General features: G+C 41.8%; 1 protein-coding gene across 2 annotated transcripts in view; it reads left to right on the top strand.

The window, feature by feature from the left end:
- The window catches only part of peak1 (pseudopodium-enriched atypical kinase 1), a 247,211-nt gene that overhangs the window by 25,039 nt on the left and 196,247 nt on the right, over window positions 1-25,925 (top strand). The window contains exon 3 of one of the 2 annotated variants that reach the window (XM_046357731.1): window positions 25,481-25,609. The exons of the other annotated variant lie outside the window; for it this stretch is intronic. The gene's annotated coding sequence lies outside the window, so the exon portion shown is untranslated. The remainder of the gene's footprint in view (window positions 1-25,480; window positions 25,610-25,925) is intronic. 2 annotated transcript variants of the gene reach the window in all.

The raw sequence follows: 25,925 nt of genomic DNA on the forward strand, positions 1-25,925 counted from the left end.
TGAAAGAATACGAGTGTTTTTAAAGAAACTGGATGTTGAAAAGAGAACTGTACCAGCTGCCACATCTTTTTAGCAAACTCACCGTAAATTTCAAGTGACCCAGCTGAGACTCTGAAATTAACCTCAGTCTCAAATAGACCCCCTTAAGACACCAAATGGACACATGATCCCATGAACTATATTAGCGCATGCTGCACCACTGTAAGTTACGGACAAGTGCTTGTCAGCTGTCATTACTTGACACCCTGAATCACGTGAATGTCTAAATGAAAAGAAAACAAGGGACTAAGGGGTCCTGCCTAGCTAATGGCACATGGCCAGGAGACAGGGATTGGGCCTCTGAGGGAGGACGAGGTGAGAACAGTCTGAACTGGGTTGGTGCTGAGTGACTGGAGCAGTCTCTGGTCCAGGCAAAGCCAGGGGAGCACAAACATATTGAACATAACGTCACCACCCACACGCTGGGAAACACTTCTAAAGATAAATGGAATGTATTGGTTTATCCGTTCCCGACAGCAACCAGGACTTGACAGAGTTTTCCCGACAATTCCCCTTGTGCCTGCTACAGAGTGATCAAATACTGCTGACAACCTGACAAGCCTCTTTATGTTCTATTAGTGTGTATTTTTTGTTTTGTATTTTTTAAGCCTAAACACTGCTATCTCATTGGCTCATAGGTGACCCATGTGACCTTTTCAATCTATGAAGTAGTATCCTCCCTACTGCAGAAACATGACAACTTTGCATATGTGGGTTATGTATTTAATTTGGCACATTATTAAACTCATTATGTTATGGCCATTGGAAATCAATATGGAATTTTGATGTGATTTTAGGGTGTTTTTACACAAGTTTGTTTGCTGTAGTTTGGAACAGAATTATATTTATTATAATTTTTTTCCATTAATTGTGAAGACATCAAAACTATGGAATCATGTTGAAACCAAAGAAGTGTTAATCAAGTCAACATACAGTCGTGGCCAAAAGTTTTGAAGGGCACAAATATTAATTTTCACATAGTCTGCTGTATAATGGCAATTTGCATATACTCCAGAATGTTATGAAGAGTTATCAGATGAATTGCAATTAATTGCAAAGTCCCTCTTTGCCATGCAAATACCTGAATCCTCAAAAAACATTGCCACTGCATTTCAGCCCTGCCACAAAAGGACCAGCTGACATCATGTCAGTGATTCTCTCATGAACACAGGTGTGAGTGTTAACGATGACAAGGCTGGTTGGTCATACTGATTGAGTTCGAATAACAGACTGGAAGCTTCAAAAGGAGGGTGGTGCTTGGAATCATTGTTCTTCCTCTGTCAACCATGGTTACCTGCAAGGAAACGTGCCATCATCATTGCTTTGCACAAAAAGGGCTTCACAGGCAGGGATATTGCTGCCAGTAAGATTGCACCTAAATCAACCATTTATCGGATCATCAATAACTTCAATGAGAGCGGTTCAATTGTTGTGAAGAAGGCTACAAGGGCACCCAAGAAAGTCCAGAAAGCGCCAGGACCGTCTCCTGAAGTTGAGAGAGCTTGCTCAGGAATAGCAGCAGGCAGGTGTGAGTGCATCTGCACGCACAGTGAGGCAAAGACTTTTGCAGGATGGCCTGGTGTCAAGAAGGGCAGCAAAAAGCCACTTCTCTCCAGGAAAAACATCAGGGACTGATATTCTGCAAAGGAACAGGGATCGGACTGCTGAGGACTGGGGCAAAGTCATTTTCTCTGATGAATCCCCTTTCCGATTGTTTGGGGCATCCGGAAATTGCTTGTCTGGAGAAGACAAGGTGAGCGCAACCATTTACATTTAAGTCATTTACCATCAGTCCTGTGTCATGCCAACAGAAAAGCATCTTGAGACCATTCATGTGTGGGGTTGCTTCTCAGCCAACTTCTCCGAGAGCAACTTCTCCCAAACATCCAGGAACAGTTTGGTGACGAACAATGCCTTTTCCAGCATGATGGAGCTCTTTGCCATAAGGCAAAAGTGATAACTAAGTGGCTCGGGATATTTTGGTTCCATGGCCAGGAAACTCCCCAGACCTTAATCCCATTGAGAACTTGTGGTCAATCTCAAGAGGTGGTTGGACAAACAAAAACCCACAAATTCTGACAAACTCCAAGCATTGATTATGCAAGAATGGGCTGCCATCAGTCTGGATGTGGCCCAGAAGTTAATTGACAGCATGCCAGGGCGGATTGCGGAGGTCTTGAAAAAGAAGTGTCAACTGCAAATATTGACTCTTTACATCAACTTCATCTAAGTGTCAATAAAAGCCTTTGACACTTATGTGAAATGCTTGTAATTATACTTCAGTATCCCATAGTAACATCTGACAAAAATATCTAAAGACACTGGAGAAGCAAACTTTGTGAAAATTAATATTTGCGTCATTCTCAACTTTTGGCCACGACTGAACACTACCGTTCAAAAGTTTGGGGTCACTTAGAAATGTCCTTGTTTTCCATGGAAACATAGATGAAATTATTTGCAAAATGAATAGGAAATATCATTAAGACATTGACAAGGTTATAAATAATTATTTTTAATTGAAATAATAATTGTGTCCTTCAAACTTTGCTTTCGTCAGAGTCCTCCATTTGCAGCAATTACAGCCTTGCAGACCTTTGGCATTCGAGTTGTCAATTTGTTGAGGTAATCTGAAGAAATTTCACCCCATGCTTCCTGAAGCACCTCCCACAAGTTGGATTGGCCCGATGGGCTCTTAAGTACCATACAGTCAAGTTTCTCCCACAACAGCTCAATAGGGTTGATCCGGTGACTGTACTGGCCACTCCATTACAGCCAGAATATCAGCTGACTGCTTCTCCCCTAAATAGTTATTGTGTAGTTTGGAGCTGTGCTTTGGGTCATTGTCCAGTTGTAGGAGGAAATTGGCTCCAATTAAGTGCCCTCCACAGGGTATGGCATGGTGTTGCAAATGGAGTGATAGCCTTCCTTTTTCAAAATTCTCTTTACCCTGTACAAATCTCCCACTTAGCACCCCCAGACATTCACATTGCCTCCACCATGCTTGACAGATGGAGTCAAGCACTATTCCAGCATATTTTCATTTTTTCTCCGTCTTACGAATGTTCTTCTATGTGATCCGAACACCACAAACATAGATTTGTCTATCGATAACACTGTTCAGTGTCTTTTTTTCCCATCTAAAATTTTTTGGGGGGAGAGTGGTACACAGCGTTGTACAAAATCTTCAATTTCTTGGCAATTTCTCGCATGGAATAGACTTAATTTCTCAGAACAAGAATAGTCTGACGAGTTTCTGAAGAAATGTCTTTGTTTCTGGTCATTTTGAGCCTTTAACTGAACCCACATAGTGGTGCTCCAGATATGGAATAGTGCTAACATAATTGCAAAGGGGTTTTCTTGTGATCAATTAGCCTTTTAAAATTAAACTTGGAATAGCTAACACAACGTGCCATTGGAACACAGGACGGTTGCTGATAATGGGCCTCTGGACGCCTATGTAGATATTCTATAAAAAATCTGCCTTTTCCAGCTAGAATAGTCATTTACAGTTATGTCTACACTGTATTTCTGATCAATTTGATGTAGTTTTAATAGACAAAAAATGGGCTTTTCTTTCAAAAACAAGGACATTTCTAAGTGACCCCAAACTTTTGTGTGTGTGTACACACTGTATTTCCTGAGCTTTCTTATGTCTTCTAGATATAGGACAGACACTTCAACCTTATTCCTTCTGATTTATGACAGACTTTCCCCCCCATCTATTAATGTTATTTATTGTGTTTCTATGGGCTAAAGTAGTAATGGCCAAATTCAATATTTTATAAAATATAGAAAAAATATTTGCTACCTAAAAGGGGTCCTAAAATTCCAAATCCAATAGCTAAATGATTCATGGTATGACCTTCTTAAAACAACTCCATATGTCAGTATGTCAGCTTAGACCATTAAGAATGAATCAATTTCTCCAGTAACAACCAGTGATACTGCACACTTCTGGTTCTTTTCCTGTGTTTAGTCCGGACTTCATTCTCACCTGTAGCTAACCGCACCAGGGTACCGAGACAACCCCTTTTAAGCGAACCACAGTGAGTTGTTTAGACCTGTCCAAACAAACTGAATATAGGTTGTAAATGCTCCAAACATCCTTGGTGTGAATGCCCCCTTAGAGTCCTACTGTTCGCCTATGTTTCCCTGGCTTCATTGCTCCTAATTGAGTGTGAGTTCGGACAGTTTCCTCTCACTCAGTAATGGTGGCCTGTTCACAAACGCATGCACGCATGTATACACTAAGGTAATGGTTTATTCTGTCTTTCTACTCACTGCTGCAGGCTGGTGGAATGGTTCTGCTCCTTTCACTTTTATGTGCCTTAAATTCCCAATCTCTGACTGTATTTTTGTGTGCGTGGAGAAGAAGAAGAAACAACTGATTCAATGGGTCTACCTGCCGCAACAGGAGTACGGGTTGGTTTTGTTTCATTTAAAAAGCTACCTTGTGATCTTGGCACTCCTTTAAGACTCGCTCCCTGCAGTCCAAATCAGAACCTGAAACCAAGGTTAGCTTATTTGGCCTAACACGGTGTGGTTGCCCTGTGGGCAGTTGTTCTTTGATACCCTTCTACACCAACCAGAAACTCGTTGGGGAAAAGCCCAAATGCTAAAATCAGTTTTTGTGATGTTTTTTTATTTGGTTTGTTTTGGATTATTAACTCTCTTACTTTATTGTAGTGTACAAATATTGTATGATTGCTTCAGGAAAATATATACATTTTTACATTAGCTAGCATGCCCAATGTGAAAACTGAGTGTCACAGCTGATTTAGCCCCTTCAAGATAACATGCTACAGATGAATGAAACAGACACACAGAATAATTAGCTAGCTAATGCAGTAGTATAAAGTTGTCATTTACACTCAACACTGTAGTTATAAGTAGGTCGGATTTTCAGTTCGTCTACAAGTAGTCGTACGCAGGCACAATTTTATTTAAGACGTTGCTTGATCAATGGGTAGGCCTATTAGTTGGCCAAAATTAGTAATTCCAGCAGTTCAGAATGATTTAGATTTTAGGTAGCAAAGCAATCGATATCCTATCCTAAACTTGCTGGGTAGATGTAGATGAATTGTCTACCAATACAGTTACACCAATCCACTGCTTTTAATCTTCGAGGGGGTATGAACAAGTAAACAGGCGAGAAGGGGTGTGACTTGGGATTTGGCTCATGTCATCCTAGTAACTTCAAGTACGCAGTCTTCCCGTTTTATAGTTAGTCATCGATCATCGTTGAAACTGACTTCTCAGATAAATAAGAATGTTTGATTTAGCTAGCTAGTTGTCATTCTTTTGAGCAAAGCTGCCTGAATGCTCTGAATTACTGGTAAACACATTTTACGACTGGTCCCAACGGTCATCGGTCACCTCAACTTGGATGGCGAGATGAGCGAGCATCTTGACTGAGGAGCAAGGAAGGTATGTTAAAAGCTAGTTAAGTACACAATGCATTTGTAGACTTTACTATATGGCCTTCTACCTGCATCTACTCTGAATTTGTTCAAGGTAAGCTATAGCCAGTGTTGTTGGAGTGACCGTACTATTCAAGACAAGTTTGAGGATGAGCTGCTATAGCTAATGTTAGCCTAAATGTTTCACTGACTATTTCACCAGATCTCCATATCCCACAAAACAAATGAACTAGCTAACAAGTTAATGTTAATTCACTCAGAGTGAGAGGGAGGGTGAGCTAGAGATGAGACATAAATATTTGAAGAGGGAGAGGGCCACTTTGTATGTGTGTTTAAACATTTGGGTCTCCATGACAATTTACTTTATTGTGGACCCAAATAAATAAGACTGATAAAGCACTGAAATGTGTTTTTCCCCTATTTGTAAGTCGCTCTGGATAAGAGCGTCTGCTAAATGACTTAAATGTAAAATGTAATGAAGGGAATGGGCGGGCTCATAGATCTGGTGGCCAGCACTGGCTCTCAGGTGTTCGTCACCATGAAGCACTCAGCTAAGGTAAGAATGATGACCTAGTAGTTAGTTTGAGATATCTTTGTGTTTGTTTGTCAGAGAGAGAGAGAGAGAGAGTGAAAATCATTCATATCAATATGAATTAAATCCTTATTGCCCACTGCCATCCGGGCTTCATACATAGATCAGCCCACAGTCAACGCACAACACTACCCAGTCACTTGATGCCTCTACAGTTATTTATGTTTTGTGTGAGTATTTGTATTGTTTTTGTATGACAAACTCATTTCATCTTCTCTCAGCAGATGAGATTGTTCTTCCTGGCCATGGAGACGACGGCAACTTGTTCCAGTAACCATTCCTGCAAGCTGAATTTAAATAATTGTTAATTATTTTTGCCATCTTTCATGCCATCCAGTAATGTATATAGTCAAATCAAACTGATCTTTCTTTAATGTTTTAGTTTTTATATTGGTTGTTGACAGTTCATAATCATACTTAAATGTATGCTATATTTCTCCAATTCAAATATGTGTCTTATTGTATAAAAATTAATTCTAGTAATGATTATTTAATGCAAACAATACCAGCAGTTTAAAAAATAATAAATCTAGTGCCAATCTCTTTTGAAAACACCATCACTCAGCTCGGTTATTTTCTCTCATGCCTCTCAATGGAATTAGATTAAAACCGAATAAAACTTTGAATGTTGATCTTATGAATGTTGTTTTCTCATTGTTAAATGAATGAAATGTTAAAATCTCATAACTCAGGCTCTGCTTGAAGGTATCTGTGATTAAAAAAATAATAATAATCTGGATTTGGGACCATTTGTCGCTTTCAGAACTATACAAAACATTTAAAAAGTCCAAATAGCACAATGTGAAGAGTTTCCCTATACTGCCACATGTGTGTCGTTCAAGTCAAAAGTGTGTGTGTGTCTGACAAACTGTGGTATTGCAAGGGGCATGTTGCCTGCTGTAGTTGTTGGCTTAGTGACAGCGTTTCTTCCCCCTGCGGGAGAACGTCACCGGAGCATACCTGCACTAGTTTACCAAACTGACACGTGACAAGGACTCACTCCACTTCAGAGGAGAATGGGCAAAGTGACTCGCCTGGGAAAATAAGCAGCTGATAGTGGGTGGGAATTGGGAACAGAGGGTGGGTCACCCAATGCCATTGCTGGGAGGGGCTAATTGTCAACACACGGGAGTGTGTATAGTGTCTGTTTACACGTTGTATTTAGGTCATTCTGAGTGACAAAAGCACTTGTGTAAACACAATGTACTTGTGTAAACACAATGCTTCCAGTATGAAGTTTGGCCTGTTTGCCCTTCCGTTTTTGGTCTGCACGGGCGAAGTGAGCTTGTGTTTCTACAGGACCTCCCGCCCTCACCTACCATCATCCAATCATGTCAATGCGGAGCGGTGGGTATGGAGTTCAATTTGGCTTCTGCGTGCCTTCGCAATTGTGTCACACCATCCATATGGCTCCTCCAAACACGTTTTTCGGCCCAAGCATACGTTGTTTCAGACCTCCATTCTCACAAGGTAGAGTTATAGTGAAGGATTGTGAAGTGATTAACATTAGTTAGATTCCATGTCAAAGAAAGTTTCTTATTTCTGAAAAAGTGTGAGCTGAGGTTCTTCTAGTTCCCACATGCACAAGGCCAGGCAATCCCTCTGAAATCCAGCTCTGCTCATGATTTAAGGCATTTTAATTAACTTCGGACAAATGCGCTGCAATTAGCTACAGACGTGCTAGATTTTATGAGCGGAAAACTCTAGAATATGTGGAAATAATAATTGCAATGTAGGTCAAAACTGAAACTCCCCTCTTGCAATAGCCTTTTTAAGTCTCAACATCGTGAATCCTTAAACAGATGTCATGCTCAGTGACATCTGGTTAAGTTTCTATTCTTTTGATTCCTGCATGGCCTTGCTGTAGTCTAGAGAGTACTTAAAAGCAGGGGACATCTATTCTGTGGTACTTTGAAGAACACAATGTTGCTCTTTTGGGTCTGAGGTAAGCCTGAAAGTGTAATTAATTAGATCACAATGGAATGGTGCTGCTACACACTTTTTATTTACTCTCCGGCAGCTCCGTTATCTAAATATAAAACTTGACTGCATCATACAATACAATGGAGCCTGAGGCTAGATAATCATGGGGGCCTCGCACCAGTTAATTGCCTGCCCAAGGGAGCGGGCGGTCTGATCCCAGGGTCAGATTGGAAGGCCACCCTATTGAGTTAACATCACTCTGTTAAAAAAAAAAATGAAAAATGAAAATTAACCCTTGTATAAGTGGAGACAGTTTTAATGGTCACTCAAACTTGCTGGCTAAACCAGCAGTGCTCTTTGTGCCCGGCTCTAATCATTGCCAACTAGAGGTCTTCTCGTATCCCTAAATTGAGATCCAAACAGAATTGGATGCACAAAATTCAACTCCAGACCCCACAGGATCTGGTCATAAAAATAATATAATAATCTTGATCTGAAACATGTCCGTGTAGAGGGAATTGGATTAAAATCGGGTTGGGTCTGTATCCAACCCAAATGAATCCAAAGCATAGAAAAATTTAGCTTTATTGCTAAATGTTTTGGACTCAAATTTTCAGTTGTAGGCCTGTCTAGAATAATTGATTTGTGGTCTACAGCTTAGTATTTTCATAATGACATCTCTATTTTATTTGTATTTTTTTAACCTTTATTTAACTAGGCAAGTCAATTAAGAACAAATTCTTATTTTCAATGACGGCCTAGGAACAGTGGGTTAACTGCCTGTTCAGGGGCAGAACGACAGATTTGTACCTTGTCAGCTCGGGGGTTTGAGCTTGCAACCTTCCGGTTACTAGTCCAACGCTCTTAACCACTAGGCTACCCTGCCGCCCCAAAGTTGGACGGAGAACATTTGAGGTTTTTAGAAATGTTTGTTATATATTTTTCCTTGTGATTAGAGAGCAGCGAATAATTAATTTTGTCTAACCTAATATTCTGCATTCTTTTACTTTGCAACATTCAAATCTAGCCTATTGCACTGTTTTGATGAACATTGATTTAGACTATAAGGTAGGCTATAGTCTGTTTGACCAGCAAGCTCCATCCTGAGACATTCCTATATAGAATACTGTAGACCCCACAAAAAATTAGAAAGAGATGGAGCAAGAAGAAGAGTATAATAAGAGAATGTCAGCAGGATAAACTAGAAAGAGTTAGAAAAAGGGGTGGTAGAAGAGGGTGGGAGGTAGGAATCCTTGAGATTTCTGCTTGTCATTCAGTCGTACTGACAAAGAAGCATTGCTCGGGTCAGGGATGGGTTGGACCATTCATCACTCCGCTTCCCTCTGCTTGCAGAATCAGGTTTAAATATAGTATGTGATGCAAGCTCTTGGATCAGCTCACCCTCTTTTTCTGCACTGGCCCCAACAGTAAAAGCAATGACATCATGACTAATAGGGGCTGGCTGTCTATCCCATCCTTTTGACTTCTGCTGCTGAGTGCCAAGCGATTGCAAATATGAATCCCTCTCAATGCCTAACCAGGCCATTCTATCTTCCAACTGACTCTGATCTCCACTGAGACATTGTGTGCCCGCTGTTATGGTAACAGAACGAGGAGGACTATTGTGCTTGGCTCGCGGGTCGGCCTTGCCTTGCCTTGCCTGAGGCGTTGCTGGAGGGTAAGCCATCATACTAACGGTTCAGCCTGTTCAGAACATTTTCTCTTCTGCGAACTGCGGTGATAACAGCCCAGTTTTGAACAAGAGCCCAGTCAGAGAATGAAGTGAACTAGTCATTATTCTCCTAATCTCCCTCGATAAGGCTCATTCATTATGGGAATATGTCCTTCTCTCTGTCACACTGGAGATGAAACAAACTTTGTACTGACTGTGCATGTACAGCAACTTGGCTTACTGCTTGTTGAACTTTGGTAACGTTGGTCGTCTGAAAGCCGCCAAGTTTCCTCCAGGCTCTTGGAAAGGTCACGGTGAACTCTTGGTTGCTGCTGCCTTGGGAACTGGGCTTGTTCCAAAGACATGCTCCACAAACCACTGCAAACAGTCTGCCCTTTCCTGCTCTGCTCAGTCCATGAACAAGCTCTCTCTCTGGGGCTAGAGGGAGCTGGAGGGGAGTGTGTGGGCCTGGTGCAAGCTTTGGGAGGAGTGTGGACTGAGCCACCACTTGCATGCTTAATGAATTGCCTGGACTCTTGTCACAAAGTGAGAAGACCTCCACTGCTGTTCTACTTGATATTCAGTTCAGACATGGATTACTGGCAACATAAGTGGTGCTGTTGTGTGAGAACTAACCTGGTCCAGATTGCTATGTGCTTAGCCAACTTCCCTAAACTTGATATCTGTATAGGCAAGATGTAGATGATGTGATCCAAGTGGCCGTGTCCTCACGTTCAGGATGGGGTGATTACTGTATGTTTGATGTGGTTTGAGGTTAATAGCATGCATACAGGCTATGGTTCTAGTTATGAAAGGGATGACTAGCTTTCCACTGGAGCATGGGATCAAAGCCTGGTTACCCCTTCCTTGTCCAGGTGGTTTTACCTCAACTCGCCTCTTCAATGTGTCCCCCCATTACCTCACTAGGAGGCAGCTTTCAAGAAAGGTAATCCACCAATTTAATTCCTGTTAATATTCAACCAATATGATAAATTGAAAGACATTTGTCAATTTTCTTATTCCTATAGGCATACATTTATCCATTTGATTTGTGTCTACTGTATTATGGTTTAAGACTGTTATCAATAGCATTATGCTAGCATATTGGTGAACATCTGCTCTAGACCACGGGTTTAAAGACTAAGTGTTCACATGGACCCATTTACCTGTTGGCCCACACAGAAATAGCAGCTCGTCAATTAGACACAGAGGAAGGAATTGGTCACGGTTAAAAACAGAAGCAGAGGATGGCAAGGGGAGCATTAGCATGAATGCCCTGACGTTTATTTGAGTGGGGGGGGGGGGGGTTCAAGAAATGTAATCCATAGAATAGTCCTTTGGAGCAAAGATTGTTCACATAGTTAATTCTAAAGATTTTATTATTTCTATTAATAATGTGAAATGAACAGCTGAACAGAAAGACTCATGCCAAATTACAGAGGAGGAACTTACTGAGGCAATTAAAGCCTTTAAGTCCGGGTTAACTCGAGGACTGGATGGCATACCAGTTGAGGTACTGTATACCAAACCTTATTTCATGCACTCAGAGGACCAATATTAGCATGGTTTACCCACTCCTATAAAAGTGGTAGATTATCAATTCATTATTACTGAAAGAGGGCCCGGTTGGTGAATATAAAGATCAATACAAAATCAATAATAATTGTTGTCCCATATACTTCCGTGTTGTGACGCATAAATTCTAGCATAGTGCATATAATTAAAAAGGTATTTTCGGATATTATTCATCCCATTCTTCTCTGCAGATCTTCTCACGCTCTGTCAGGTTGGATGGGGAGCGTCGCTGCACAGCTATTTTCAAGTCTCTCCAGAGATGTTCAAACTCTGTCTGGGCCACTCAAGGACATTGAGACTTGTCCCGAAGCCAATCCTGCATTGTCTTGTTGGTTGTCATCAAGGATCTCTCTGTACTTTGCTCAGTTCATCTTTCCCTCGATCCTAACTAGCCTCCCAGTCACCTGCTGCTGAAAAACATCCTCACAGCATGACACTGCTCCCACCATGCTTCACCTTAGAGATGGTGCCAGGTTTCCTTCTGACGTGACGCTTGGCATTCAGGCCAAAGAGTTCAATCCTGGGTTCATCAGACCAGAGAATCCGTTTTTCATGGTCAGAGTTCTTTCGGTGCCTTTTGGCAAACTCCAAACGGTTTGTCATGTGCCTTTTACTGAGGAGTGGCTTCCGTCTGGCCACTCTAAAAATAAAGGCCTGATTGGTGGAGTGCTGCAGAGATGGTTGTCCTTCTGGAAGGTTCTCCCATCTCCACAGAGGAACTCTGGAGCTCTGTCAGAGTTACCATCGGGTTCTTGGTCACCTCCATGACCAAGGACCTTCTCCCCCGATTGGTCAGTTGGCCAGGCGGCCAGCTCTAGGAAGAGCCTTGGTGGTTCCAAACTTATCCCATTGAAGAATGATGGAGGCCACTGTGTTCATGGGGACCTTCAATGCTGCAAACATGTTTTGGTACCCTTCCCCAGATCTGTGCCTCAACACAATCCTGTCTCTGAGCTCTACGGACAATTCCTTCGACCTTATGGCTTGATTTTTTTCTGTGACATGCACTGTCAACTGTGGGACCTGGTGTAACAGGTGTGTGCCTTTCCAAATCATGTCCAATCAATTTAATTTACAACAGGTGGACTCCAGTCAAGTTCAAACATCTCAAGGATGATCAATGGAAACAACAGGATGCACCTGAGCTCAATTTTGAGTCCCATAGCGAAGGTTCTGAATATTTACATTTTCTTTTGCAAAAAAAATAAATAAAATAACTGTTTTTGCTTTGACATTATGGGGTACTATGTGTAGATAGTTGGGAAAAATATTTAATCAATTTTTTAATAAGGCTGTAACATAACAATGTGGAAAAAGTCTAGGGGTCTGAATAGTTTCTCAATGCACTGGAGATAATATAAGACAGTTACTTGAAACAATACAATAATAATATAACACTATGACAAATCTGGGAAACCAGGCCTGTTATTCATAGCTGACTTTGAAAAGGCATTTGATAAAGTACGACTGGAAATTATACAGTTTAAGTCGGGTTTACATACACCTAAGCCAAATACATTTAAACTCAGTTTTTCACAATTCCTGACATTTAATCCTAGTAAAAAATTCCTTTTCTTAGGTCAGTTAGAATCACCACTTTATTTTAAGAATGTGAAATGTCAGAATATGTCAGTGATTTATTTCAGCTTTTTTTTCTTTCATCGCATTCCCAGTGGGTCAGAAGTTTACATACACTCAATTAGTATTTGGTAGCATTGCCTTTAAATTGATTAATTTGGGCCAAATGTTTCGGGTAACCTTCCACAAGCTTCTCACAATAAATTGGGTAAATTATGGCCCATTCCTCCTGACAGAGCTGGTGTAACTGCATCAGGTTTGTTGGTCTCCTTGCTCGCACACACTTTTTCACTTCTGCCCACAATTTTTTTATAGGATTGAGGTCAGAGCTTTGTGATGGCAACTCCAATACCTTGACTTTGTTGTCCTTTTTGCCATTTTGCCACAACTTTGGAAGTATACTTGGGGTCGTTGTCCTTTTGGAAGACCCATTTGCGACCAAGCTTGAACTTCCTGACTGATGTCTTGAGATGTTGCTTCAATATATCCACATACTTTTCTTTCCTCATGATGCCATCTATTTTGTGAAGTGCACCAGTCCCTCCTGCAGCAAAGCACCCCCACAACATGATGCTGCCACCCCCGGGCTTGCAAGCCTCCCCCTTTTTCCTCCAAACAAAGATGGTCATACTGGCCAAACAGTTCTATTTTTGCTCCATCAAACCAGAGGACATTTCTCCAAAAAGTACGATCTTTGTCCCCATGTGTAGTTGCAAACCGTAGTCTGGCTTTTTTTATGGCGGTTTTGGAGCAGTGGCTTCTTCCTTGCTGAGTGGCCTTTCAGGTTGTCAATATAGTACTCGTTTTTACTGTGGATATAGATATTTTTTTGACCTGTTTCCTCCAGCATCTTCACAAGACCCTTTGCTGTTTTTCTGGAATTGATTTGCACTATTCGCACCAAAGTACTTTCATCTCTAGGAGACCGAACGCATCTCCATCCTGAGCAGTATGGCAGTTGCGTGGTCCCATGGTGTTTATACTTGCGTACTATTGTTTGTACAGATGAACGTGGTAACTTCAGGAATTTGGAAGTTGCTCCCAAGGATGAACCAGACTTGTGGAGGTCTACAACTGTTTTTCTGAGGTCTTAGCTGATTTATTTAGATTTTCCCATGTTGTCAAGCAGAGGCACTGAGGTTGAAGGTAGGCCTTGAAATACATCCACAGGTACACCTCCAATTGACTCAAATTATGTCAATTAGCCTATCAGAAGATTCTGAAGCCATGACATAATTTTCTGGTTATTTTCCAAGCTGTTTAAAGGCATTGTCAACTTCTGACCCATTGGAATTGTGATACAGTGAATTACAAGTGAAATAATTTGTCTGTAAACAATTGTTTGGAAAAATTACTTGTGTTATGCACAAAGTAGATGTCCTGACCGACTTGTCAAAACTATAGTTTGTTAACAAGACATTTATTGATTGGTTGAAAAACGAGTTTTAATGACTCCAACCTATGTGTATGTGAACTTCCGACTTCAACTGTATATAAATGCCTGGAATATTTCACATATGGATAATTAAGTGTATAGTAACCCTAGGTGTAAAATAGTAAGTAATGGCTACTTCTCAAAGTATTAAACTGTCAGAGTATAACAAGGTTGTACACTATCGGCATATCTATTCAATGTCCATCTAAATGTTTATTATTAAAATCTGATCCAACAATTATATCAAGGGGCTATAAAGCCAAGGCTTAAAAACAAAGCTGTCGTTGTATGCTGATTCATGTGGATTACAACCAGGTTATGATAAGTGTGTGTACAGTACCACAATGTTTTCAGTACCATACAGTACTATTCAAAAATTTGGACACACCAACTCATTCAAGGGTTTTCTTTATTTAAAATATTTTCTACATTGTAGAATAGTGAAGGCATCAAAATGATGAAATAAACCATATGTAATCATGTAGTAACCAAATAAGTGTTAAACAAATACAAATATATTTGTGATTTACAATTGTTCAAAGTAGCCACCCTTTACCTTGACAGCTTTGCACACTCTATGCATTCTCTCAACCAGCTTAACCTGGAATACTTTTCCAACAGTCTTGAAGGAGTTCTTACTTATGCTGAGCACTTGTTGGCTGCTTTTACTTCAACCTGTGGTCCAACTCATCTTAATTTGGTTGAGGTCGAGGGATTGTGGAGGCCAGGTCATCTGATGCAGCACTCCCTCACTCTCCTTCTTGGTCAAATTGCCCTTGCACAGCCTGAAGATGTGTTGGGTCATTGTCCTGTTAAAAAACAACTGATAGTCCCACTATGCGCAAACCTGATGGGATGGGGGATTGCTGCAGAACGCTGTGGTAGCCATGCTGGTTAAGTGTGCCTTGAATTCTAAATAAATCACAGACAGTATCACCAGCAAAGCACCTCCACACCATCAGACCTGCTCCTCCATGCTTCATGGTGGGAACCACACGTGTGGAGATTATCCGTTCTGAACCAAATATGAACGCAACATGTGAAGTGTTGGTCCCATGTTTCGTGAGCTGTAATAAAATACCCTAGAAATGTTCCATATGCACACAAAAAGCTTATTTCTCTCAAATAATCCATCCACCAGACAGGTGTGCCATATCAAGACGCTGATTAAACAGCATGTTCATTACACAGGTGCAACTTGTGTAGAGGACAATAAAAGGCTACTCTAAAAGGTGCAGTTTTTTTCACTCAATACAATGCCACAGACCTCAAGTTTTGAGGGAACGTGCAATTGGCATGCTGACTGCAGGTACGTCCACCAGAGCTGTGGCAAAATAATTGAATGATCATTTCACTACCATTCGCCACGTCTAACGTCATTTTAGAGAATTTTACACGGTGTCCAACTGGCCTCAACCGCAGACCACGTGTATGTGTGAGGGATTTGCTGATTGTGAACAGAGTCCCCCATGGTGGCGGTTGGGTTATAGTATGGGGAGGCATGAGCTATGGACAACGAACACAATTGCATTTTATCGACGGTTATTTGAATGCACAGAGATACCGTGACGAGATGCTGAGGGCCATTGTCGTGCCATTCATCTGCCACCATCACCTCATGTTTCAGCATGACAATGCACGGCCCCATTTCACAAGGATCGGTACACAATTCTTGGAAGATGAAAATGTCCCAGTTCTTCGATGGCCTGTATACTTCACCAGACATGTTCCCTTTTGAGCATGTTTGGGATGCTGTGTACGACAGCATGTTCCAGTTCCCACCAATATCCAGCAACTTCGCACAGCCACTGAAGAGGAGTGGGACAACATTTTCATACCCTATAATTGCAAAATAGATTAGATTTTTGATGTTCCGATTCCATGCCATGTGGTTTATGAACTGATACTCAAAATGGCGCGTCATTTAAAACTTAGTTTTTCATTTTAAATTATACAAAAGTCTTGCAACAATAGAATTTTAGAAAGATGGGGGATACAACCATCCCAGCTCTGCAGATTTTGCTGCGAAGACTCAGGATCATTAGATCATTTGTTTTTGTACTGTCCATGTGTAGCTTGTTTTTGGTCGTAGGTTCAGGAATGGCTGAAGAATTGCAACATTTACCTGGAATTAACTTTGCAAATAGCACTGCTGGGTGATCTGAAAAGTCATAGTCAGTTGATCAATAATATAATGATACTCTTTGCTGTTCACTTGTGCTGAAAAGATGGGAGTTCCATAGACTAATGGCTCGGTATAATACTGTATGTTTCCTTGAATTTGTTCTAGGGGACCTGGGGACTGTGAAAAATAACCCTGGTGGCGCAAGTGTGTTTGTCAGTGCTTTTTGTAAGTTGACTATGCAAACAATTTGGAAATTCTAACACATTAATGTTTCTTATAAAAACAAGAAGTGTCGCATTCAGTCTTTCCTCAACTCTTTGCCAAGAGAGACATAGCATGCATTGTATTAATACAATGATTACAATGAAGAAAAAGTCATGTGAGTTTGTTCTGGGTCAGCTGCATCTTTACTAGGTCTTAATTTGGAGCACTTGACCATAAAACTGGACAATAATCAAGATGATATAAAACTAGAGTCTGCAGCACTTTCTTTGGAGTGTGGTGTCAAAAAAGCAGACCCCCCCCCATCTTTACAACCATTGAATCTATATGTTTTGACCATGACAGTTTACAATCCAAGGTAACACCAAGTAATTTAGTCTCCTCAACTTGTTCAACAGCCACACTATTCATTACTACATTATAGAATATAGGGAATGATTTGTACCAAATACAATGCTCTTAGATTTAGAGATGTTAAGGACCAGTTTATTACTGGCCACCCGTTCCAAAACAGACTGCAACTCTTTTCTAAGGGTTTCAGTCACATCATTAGCTGTGGTTGCTGATGTGTACATGGTTAAATCATCAAATCAAATGTATTTATAAAGCCCTTCTTACATCAGATGATATCTCAAAGTGATGTACAGGAACACAGCCTAAAACCCCAAACAGCAAGCAATGCAGGTGTACAAGCACTGTGGCTAGGTAAAACTCCATAGAATGGCCAGAACCAATGAAGAAACCTAGAGAAGAACCAGGCTATGAGGGGTGGCCAGTCCTCTTCGGGCTGTGCCGGGTAGAGATTATAACAGAACATGGCCAAGATGTTCAAATGTTCATAAATGACCAGCATGGTCAAATAATAATAGTGGATGTTGCAACAGGTCAGCACCTCAGGAGTAAATGTCAGTTGGCTTTTCATAGCCAATCATTAAGAGTATCTCTACCACTCCTGCTGTATCTAGAGAGTTGAAAACAGAAGGTCTGAGACAGGTAGCATGTCCGGTGAACAGGTCAGGGTTCCATAGCCACAGGCAGAACAGCTGGAGCAGCAGCACGGCCAGATGGACTGAGGACAGCAAGGAGTCATCAGGCCAGGTAGTCCTGAGGCATGGTCCTAGGGCTCTGGTCATCTGCGAGAGAAGGGGAGAAAAGGGGAGAATTAGAGAGAGCATACTTAAATTCACATTAGACACTGGAGAAGACAGGATAAATATTCCAGATATAACAGACTGACACTAGCCCCCCGACAAACTACTGCAGTATAAATACTGGAGGCTGAGATCTCCACAAAGATCTCCGCCACGGCACAACCCAACCGGCCAACCCAGACAGGAAGATCACGTCAGTGACTCAACCCACTCAAGTGACGCACCCCTCCTAGGGACGGCGTGAAAGAGCACCAGTAAGCCAGTGACTCAGCCCCTGTAATTGGGTTAGAGGCAGAGAATCCCAGTGGAAAGAGGGGAACCGGCCAGGCAGAGACCGCAAGGGTGGTTCGTTGCTCCAGTGCCTTGCCATTCACCTTCACTCTCCTGGGCCAGACTACACTCAATCATAGGAGCTACTGAAGAGATGAGTCTTCAATAAAGACTTAAAGGTCGAGACCGAGTCTGCATCTCTCTCATGGGTAGGCAAACCATTCCATAAAAATGGAGCTCTATAGGAGAAAGCCCTGCCTCCAGCTGTTTGCTTAGAAATTCTAGGAACAGTTAGGAGGCCTGCGTCTTGTGACCATAGTGTATGTGTAGGTATGTACGACAGGACCAAATCAGAAATATGGGTAGGAGCAAGCCCATGTAGTGCTTTGTAGGTTGTGAATCATCCATTTACATGGACACACAGTAGAGAGATTCCCTGCAGTACACCATACTTTACGTGGTTGACATTAGAGAAGCTTTCAATCAATAATCTGTCATTTGTGTCAGTGCAGTACATATTGAATGTTAGATAGGTCTGCCGTTAGAACCAGTGAAGGCTGCTTTACCATTATTGGGTAGCAGTCCAACGTACAAATGTGGTTTTATGTAATTAAATGTAATGTAAATGTTTTAGTGCATACCAGGAGAACCCTACCTGCCCAAATGCATAGTGCCAACTGTAAAGTATGGTGGAGGATAAATAATAGACATTCTAGACTATTCTGTGCTTCCAACTTTGTGGCAACAGTTTGGCCAATGCCTTTTCCTGTTTTAGCATGACAATGCCCCCTTGCACAAAGCGAGGTCCATAGAGAAATTGCCATAATTTTGGAACGAGATGTTCGACGATCAGGTGTCCACATACTTCTTACGGGGATTTTTTATTATGTCACAGTGCCTTGGCGTTTTTCCTATTTTGTTGCATTATGACCTAATTTTAATTTGTATTTCATGTAATGGACATGCACAAAATAGTCCAAATTTGGTGAAGTGAAATTGAGAAAAAAAACTTGTTTCAACAAAATAAAAAACAGGAAAGTGATGCGTGCAAATGTATTCACCCCCCTTTGCTTTGAAGCCCCTAAATACGATCTGGTGCAACCATGTACCTTCAGAAGTCCCATAATTAGTGAAATAAAGCCACCTGTGTGCAATCTAAGTGTCACGTTATCTGTCACATGATCCCAGTATATATACATTTGAAGTCAGAAGTTTACATACACTTAGGTTGGAGTCATTAAAACTCAAATTTCTTATTAACAAACTATAGTTTTGGCAAGTCAGTTAGGACATCTACTTTGTGCATGACACAAGTAATTTTTCCAATAATTGTTTAGACCGATTATTTCACTGTTTAAAAAGTTTAAATACACTAAATGATGTCATGGCGTTAGAAGCTTCTGATAGGCTAATTGACATCATTTGAGTGAATTGGAGGCCTACCTTCAAACTCAGTGCCTCTTTGCTTGACAACAATGGAAAATCAAAAGAAATCAGCCAAGACCTCAGAAAAACAATTGTAGACCTCCACAAGTCTGGTTCATCCTTGTGAGCAATTTCCAAACGCCTGAAGGTACCACGTTCATTTGTACAAACAAGCAAGTATAAATGCCATGGGACCACGCAGCCGTCATACCACTCAGGAAGGAGACGCGTTCTGTCTCCTAGAGATGAACGTACTTTGGTGTGAAAAGTGCAAATCAATCCCAAAACAACAGCAAAGGACCTTGTGAAGATGCTGGAGGAAACGGGTACAAAAGCATCTATATCCACAGTAAAACGAGTCCTATATCAACATAACCTAAAAGGCCGCTCAGTAAGGAAGAAGCCACTGGTCCAAAACCGCCATAAAAAAGCCAGACTACGGTTTGCAACTACACATGGGGACAAAGATCGTACTTTTTGGAGAAATATCCTCTGGTCTGATGGAAGAAAAATAGAACTGTTTGGCCATAATGATCATCGTTATGTTTGGAGGAAAAAGGGGGAGGCTTGTAAGCCGAAGAACACCATCCCAACCGTGTAGCCCGGGGGTGGCAGCATCCCCAGGCTACACGGGTGCTTTGGGGGTGCTTTGCTGCAGGAGGGACTGGTGCACTTCACAAAATAGATGGCATCATGAGGAAAGAAAATGATGTGGATATATTGAAGCAACATCTCAATACATCAGTCAGGAAGTTCAAGCTTGGACAATGACTCCAAGCATACTTCCAAAGTTGTGGCAAAATGGCTTAAGGTCAACAAAGTCAATGTATTGGAGTGGCCATCATAAAGCCCTGACCTCAACCCTATTGAACATTTGTGGGCAGAACTGAAAAAGCGTGTGCGAGCAAGGAGGCCGACAAACCTGACTCAGTTACACCAGCTCTGTCAGGATGAATGGGACACAATTCACCTAACTTATTGTGTGAAGTTTGTGGAAGGCTACCTGAAATGTTTGACCCAAGTTTAACAATTTTAAAGGCAATGCTACCAAATACTAATTGAGTGTATGTAAAAATGTGACCCACTGGGAATGTGATGAAATAAATAAAAGCTGAAATAAATCATTCTCTCTATTATTTTGACATTTCACATTCTTAAACTTGATAGGATTAAATGTCAGGAATCGTGAAAAACTGAGTAAATGTTTTTGGCTAAGGTGTATGTAAACTTTCAACTTCAACTCTAATTTGCATGCATGCATGCATGCATGCATGCATGCATACATATGCATGCATGCACATACATACATACATACATACATACATACATACATACATACATACATACATACATACATACATACATACATACATACATACATACATACATACATACATACATACATACATACATACATACATACATACACACACACTTAAGCTGCTTCCCTTTCTCACCCAATGGCCCTGTTGAAAGAAATATCTGTTTTTTGCCAATTTTTACCACACACTTGTTGTTTGTGTACATGGATTTTATAATGTATGTTTTTCCCCCAACACGACTTTCCATCAATTTCTATAGCAGACCCTCATGCCAAATTGGATCAAAAGCTTTTTTGAAATCAACAAAGCATGAGAAGACTGTCTTTGTTTTGTCTGTTTGTCAATTAGGGTGTGCAGGGTGAATATATGGTCTGTTTTATGGTAATTTGGTAAAAATCCAATTTGTCATTTGCTCAGTACATAGTTTTCACTGAGGAAATGTCCAAGTCACTGTCTCTGTCAGAGAGTGTCTCCCATTTCCTCTGTGTGTACCTGCCAGCTTGAGAGAGAGTAGCGGAGAAAAAAATTAGGGACAAATGAAGTGAGAAAAAAGGTTGAGAAAAGAGAGGAATAGATGAGAGAAAGAGAAGCCATGAGAAATGGGGTTCATTCAATTCCAACCACGAGCGAGTGAGAGTATTGTCATCCTAAAATCCTTAAATGGCCATCCTTTTGTTGTAATTTTTCTTCATGACAACCACTGGTCTGAAAGGATCTGATAGTTGAGAACAAAAAAGTAAAATCCTCTCAGCTCTTTTAATCTACAGCATTAGTGGTTGGAGTGTAAACAAGGAGGGGAAGCTATTCTAGATGATTGGGAAACAGACCAAGAGGAAAGTGACAGAGAGAGACAAGGAGAGGGATCAGGAAAGAGAGGGAATTTATTTATGTATTCCGCACACAGCAACACTGCCCCTTCAGCGTACTCTGGAAATAGAATCCCCAGCAAAACAGTGCAGCAACCCCACCTACCCAACAACCCTCACACGTGCACAAACATACAGAAATGATAACACTTATGCAGCCACCACCTGGAGAGCGGTCCATTCTGACAGTAAAGGGCAAGGGTGAAGTTTTTCCTCCCTGGGCTCCCTGTTGAGGTAGAAGCTGGAGGGGTGTTCAGGGGGAGGACGTGTCCTGTGCCCTCTACGCCGAAATCTCCCCTCACTTCCTGGTCCCAGACCACAAGCAGACAATAAATAGGCATGTTAGTGTTGGACTCCGATTCAAGGAGACAAGTCATGTTGAGCAACCCGGGCCCTCTTAGAAAGGAAAAATGAAAAAGGATTTAGCGTAAATAGACCTCCGACCTGGCAGTCTCCACTTACTTCAAGCACTTTGTCCCTCACTCCTGTGTAGTCCTACAGTGCATCCAGTGCTGTGCAGTGCATCCAAGGCCTTATATAGCATTGTGTCTGCTGGAGCGGCCTCTAAGGAAGGTGAAATCAGAATGCCATGCCTGCAGATGGAGACAAATTGAGGTCAAGGCAAGATCTTAACCCGTGGTACTGGTGAGAGTCATAGGGTTTTAATGAAAAATAGGATTCAACAATGCTGTCAGAATGGGAAAAAAGCAATTGACTTCGTCGGTGAGGGGGATGTAGTTTTTAAAAAACATTATCCTTATTCTTTCAGTGCGTCATGGTTTGTCTCGGAGAGAAGTGTGGCGTTGGGCGTGTCACTGGGTGTCAGTGAAGATGAGGTTGAATAATTGAGTAAGCCTAATATTGTGTAGTGTTATTTGCTGCAGGCCCAAAATATTCCATCAAGACCAAACGTAACCAAATCTTAAAGTCGCTTTGGATAAAAGCGTCTGCTAAATGGCATATATTATTATTATTATTATTAAAGGCCTTTGCCTTGTGGACAATCTCACTAGTTCTCCATTGTTAGATACAGAAACAATATTCTCTCACCCAATATGAACACACAGGGCATATACCTATGTCAATACTTATTTATTTATTTCACCTTTATATAACCAGGTAGGCTAGTTGAGAACAAGTTCTCATTTACAACTGTGACCTGGCCAAGATAAAGCAAAGCAGTGCGACTAACATCAACACAGAGTTACACATGGATTAAACAAACACACAGTCAATAATACAAAAGAAGAACTCTATACCATGTGTGCAAATGAGGTAGGATAAGGTAGGTAAGGCAATACATAGGCCATATTGGCAAATAATTACAATTTAGCAATTAAACACTGAATGGTAGATTTGCAGAAGATGAATGTGCAAGTAGAGATACTGGGGTGCAAAGGAGCAAAATAAATAACAGTATGGAGATGAGGTAGTTGGATGGGCTATTTACAGATGGATTATGTACAAGTGCAGTGATCTGTGAGCTGCTCTGGAAGCTGGTGCTTAAAGCTAGTGAGGGAGATATGAGTCTCCAGCTTCAGTGATTTTTGCAGTTCGTTCCAGTTGTTCCAGCAGCAGAGAACTGGAAGGAAAGGCGGCCGTAGGAGGAATTGGCTTTGGGGGTGACCAGTGAGATATACCTGCTGGAGCGCGTGCTACGGGTGGGTGCTGCTATGGTGACCAGTGAGCTGAAATAAGGCGGGGCTTTACCTAGTAAAGACTTATAGATGACCTGGAGCCAGTGGGTTTGGCGATGAATATGAAGCGAGGGCCAGCCAACGAGGGCATATAGGTTGCATTGGTGGGTCATATATGGGGCTTTGGTGATAAAACAGATGACACTGTGATAGACTGCATCCAATTTGCTGAGTAGAGTGTTGGAGGCTATTTTGTAAATGACATCGCCAAAGTCAAGGATCGGTAGGATAGTACGTTTTACGAGTATGTTTGGCAGCATGAGTGAAGGATGCTTTGTTTGCGAAATAAATGAATGCGAGTCTGGAAGGAGAGTTTACAGTCTAACCAGACACCTAGGTATTTGTAGTTGTCCACATATTGTAAGTCAACCGTCCAGAGTAGTGATGCTGGACGGGCGGGCAGGTGCAGGCAGCGATCGGTTGAAAAGCATGCATTTAGTTTTGCTTGCATTTAAGAGTAGTTGGAGGCCACGGAAGGAGAGTATGGTATTGAAGCTCGTCTGGACGATAGTTAACGCAGTGTCGAAGGAAGGGCCAGAGGTATACAGAATGGTGTCGTCTGCGTAGAGGTGGATCAGAGAATCACCAGCAGTAAGAGCGACATCATTGATGTATGCAGAGAAAAAGAGTCAGCCCGAGAATTGAACCCTGTGACACCCCATAGAGACTGCCAGAGGTCCAGACAACAGGCCCTCCAATTTGACACACTGAACTCTGTCTGAGAAGTAGTTGGTGAACCAGGCGAGGCAGTCATTTGAATAACCAAGGCTGTTGAGTCTGCCGATAAGAATGTGGGGATTGACAGAGTCGAAAGCCTTGGCCAGGTCGATGAATACAGCTGCACAGTATGAATACAGCTGCACCAATGGCCAGCTCGGAAACCAGATTGCATAGCGGAGAAGGTACAGTGGGATTCGAAATGGTCGGTGATCTGTTTGTTAACTTGGCTTTCGAAGATCTTAGAAGGGTAGGGTAGAATAGACCCAAACTGCTACAGACCTATATCTGTCTCCCCTTTTGAAGAGGGGGATGACCGCGGCAGCTTCCCAATCTTTGGGGATCTCAGACGATACGAAAGAGGTTGAACAGGCTAGTAATATTGGTTGCAACAATTTCGGCAGATCATTTAAGAAAGAGAGGGTCCAGATTGTCTAGCCCGGCTGATTTGTAGGGGTCCAGATTTTGCAGCTCTTTCTGAACACCAGCTATCGGGATTTGGATGAAGGAGAAATGGGGGAGGCTTGGGCAAGTTGCTGTGGGGGGTGTAAAGCTGTTGGCCAGGGTAGGGGTAGCCAGGTGGAAAGCATGGCCAGCCGTAGAAAAATGCAAATTGAAATTCTCAATTATCACGGATTTATCGGTGGTGACAGTGTTTCAGAGCTTTTTGGAGTTTGGGCTACAGGATGCAAATTTCTGTTAGGAAAGCAACGGTTTTTCAAACTGCCTGAGTATATTGGTTCCTAACTTCCCTGAAAAGTTGCATATCGCGGGGGTATTGGATGCTAATGCAGTACGTCACAGGATGTTTTTGTGCTAGTCAAGGGCATTCAGGTCTGGAGTGAACCAAGGGCTATATCTGTTCCTGGTTCTATATTGTATTTTCCATTTCTCTAACAACCTGCTATAACATGCAAACCCCAAGTCTCTGCATTGAGGATGCTAACAGGACTCTAATTATAAGCTGTCGCTAGGTAAACAAGCCCAAATCTTGGGTCATTGACTAATGACAATCCTAAAATGACAAGATTTCAGTTTCTAATTTTTATTTTTGCCCTATTCATGTACCATTGGCTAATGTGCCTTATCTGGCTGGCTTGAGCGGCAGGAATCTGTGAAGTTCCCGCTAAACGAGGGAGCGTGTAACATAATTCCTCTACCTGAGCGTGTGATGCACACAGGGCCACCGGGCCTCTTGCCGCCCAGGTTATTTTTCTATTTATTTAATGTGTTTGAGCAGCCCAGTCTCCAGAGGCCCTTCCCTCTCCTCTCCTCCACACGTGGAGCTGTGCCTGGGCAGGAATCTGGAAATCTGTTCCAATTCCTCTATGAACACTCTCTGACTCACTCACTCACTCACTCACTCACTCACTCACTCACTCACTCATTCACTCACTCACTTGGGGACTTTGCTCACACCTGTCCCCCTCTCTCCGCCTCTCTTTCTGCAGGGAAAATGTTTGGCTTATGGCCTCTTTGGACACCAGTAGCTTATGTCCGTCTGAATCAGCTGTATCTGGTCGTATAACTGAGGAGTGAAGGGATCCACAGACAAGACATTCTTCATGCGTAGTAACCAGGTGAGTCAAGCTGGACTTTACTGCTGAGCTTATTCTGCTATTTATTTAGCAAATGTTAATGGTTTTTTGAAGGTTGTTTGACTGAAATTGGTGCTTCAATCTTCCCGAAACTGACCTGATCGTAATAGCTTAACTGAATTAGGAGCCTTGTTTTTGCTTTCAGTTAGTATCATCTTTTGGTTGCTACACCAGAGTCGAATCGCAGAGACAGAAATGGGATGCCATACATAAGTCAGACCTCTTACAGAGAGAGTCAGCTAGATAGAGCATGTTTCTATGTTATGAAACCAGCCACAGAGCGAGTACACTAGATAGG

The sequence above is a fragment of the Oncorhynchus gorbuscha genome, linkage group LG01 (assembly GCF_021184085.1).
Source record: "Oncorhynchus gorbuscha isolate QuinsamMale2020 ecotype Even-year linkage group LG01, OgorEven_v1.0, whole genome shotgun sequence".
Classification (NCBI taxonomy): Eukaryota; Metazoa; Chordata; class Actinopteri; order Salmoniformes; family Salmonidae; genus Oncorhynchus; species Oncorhynchus gorbuscha.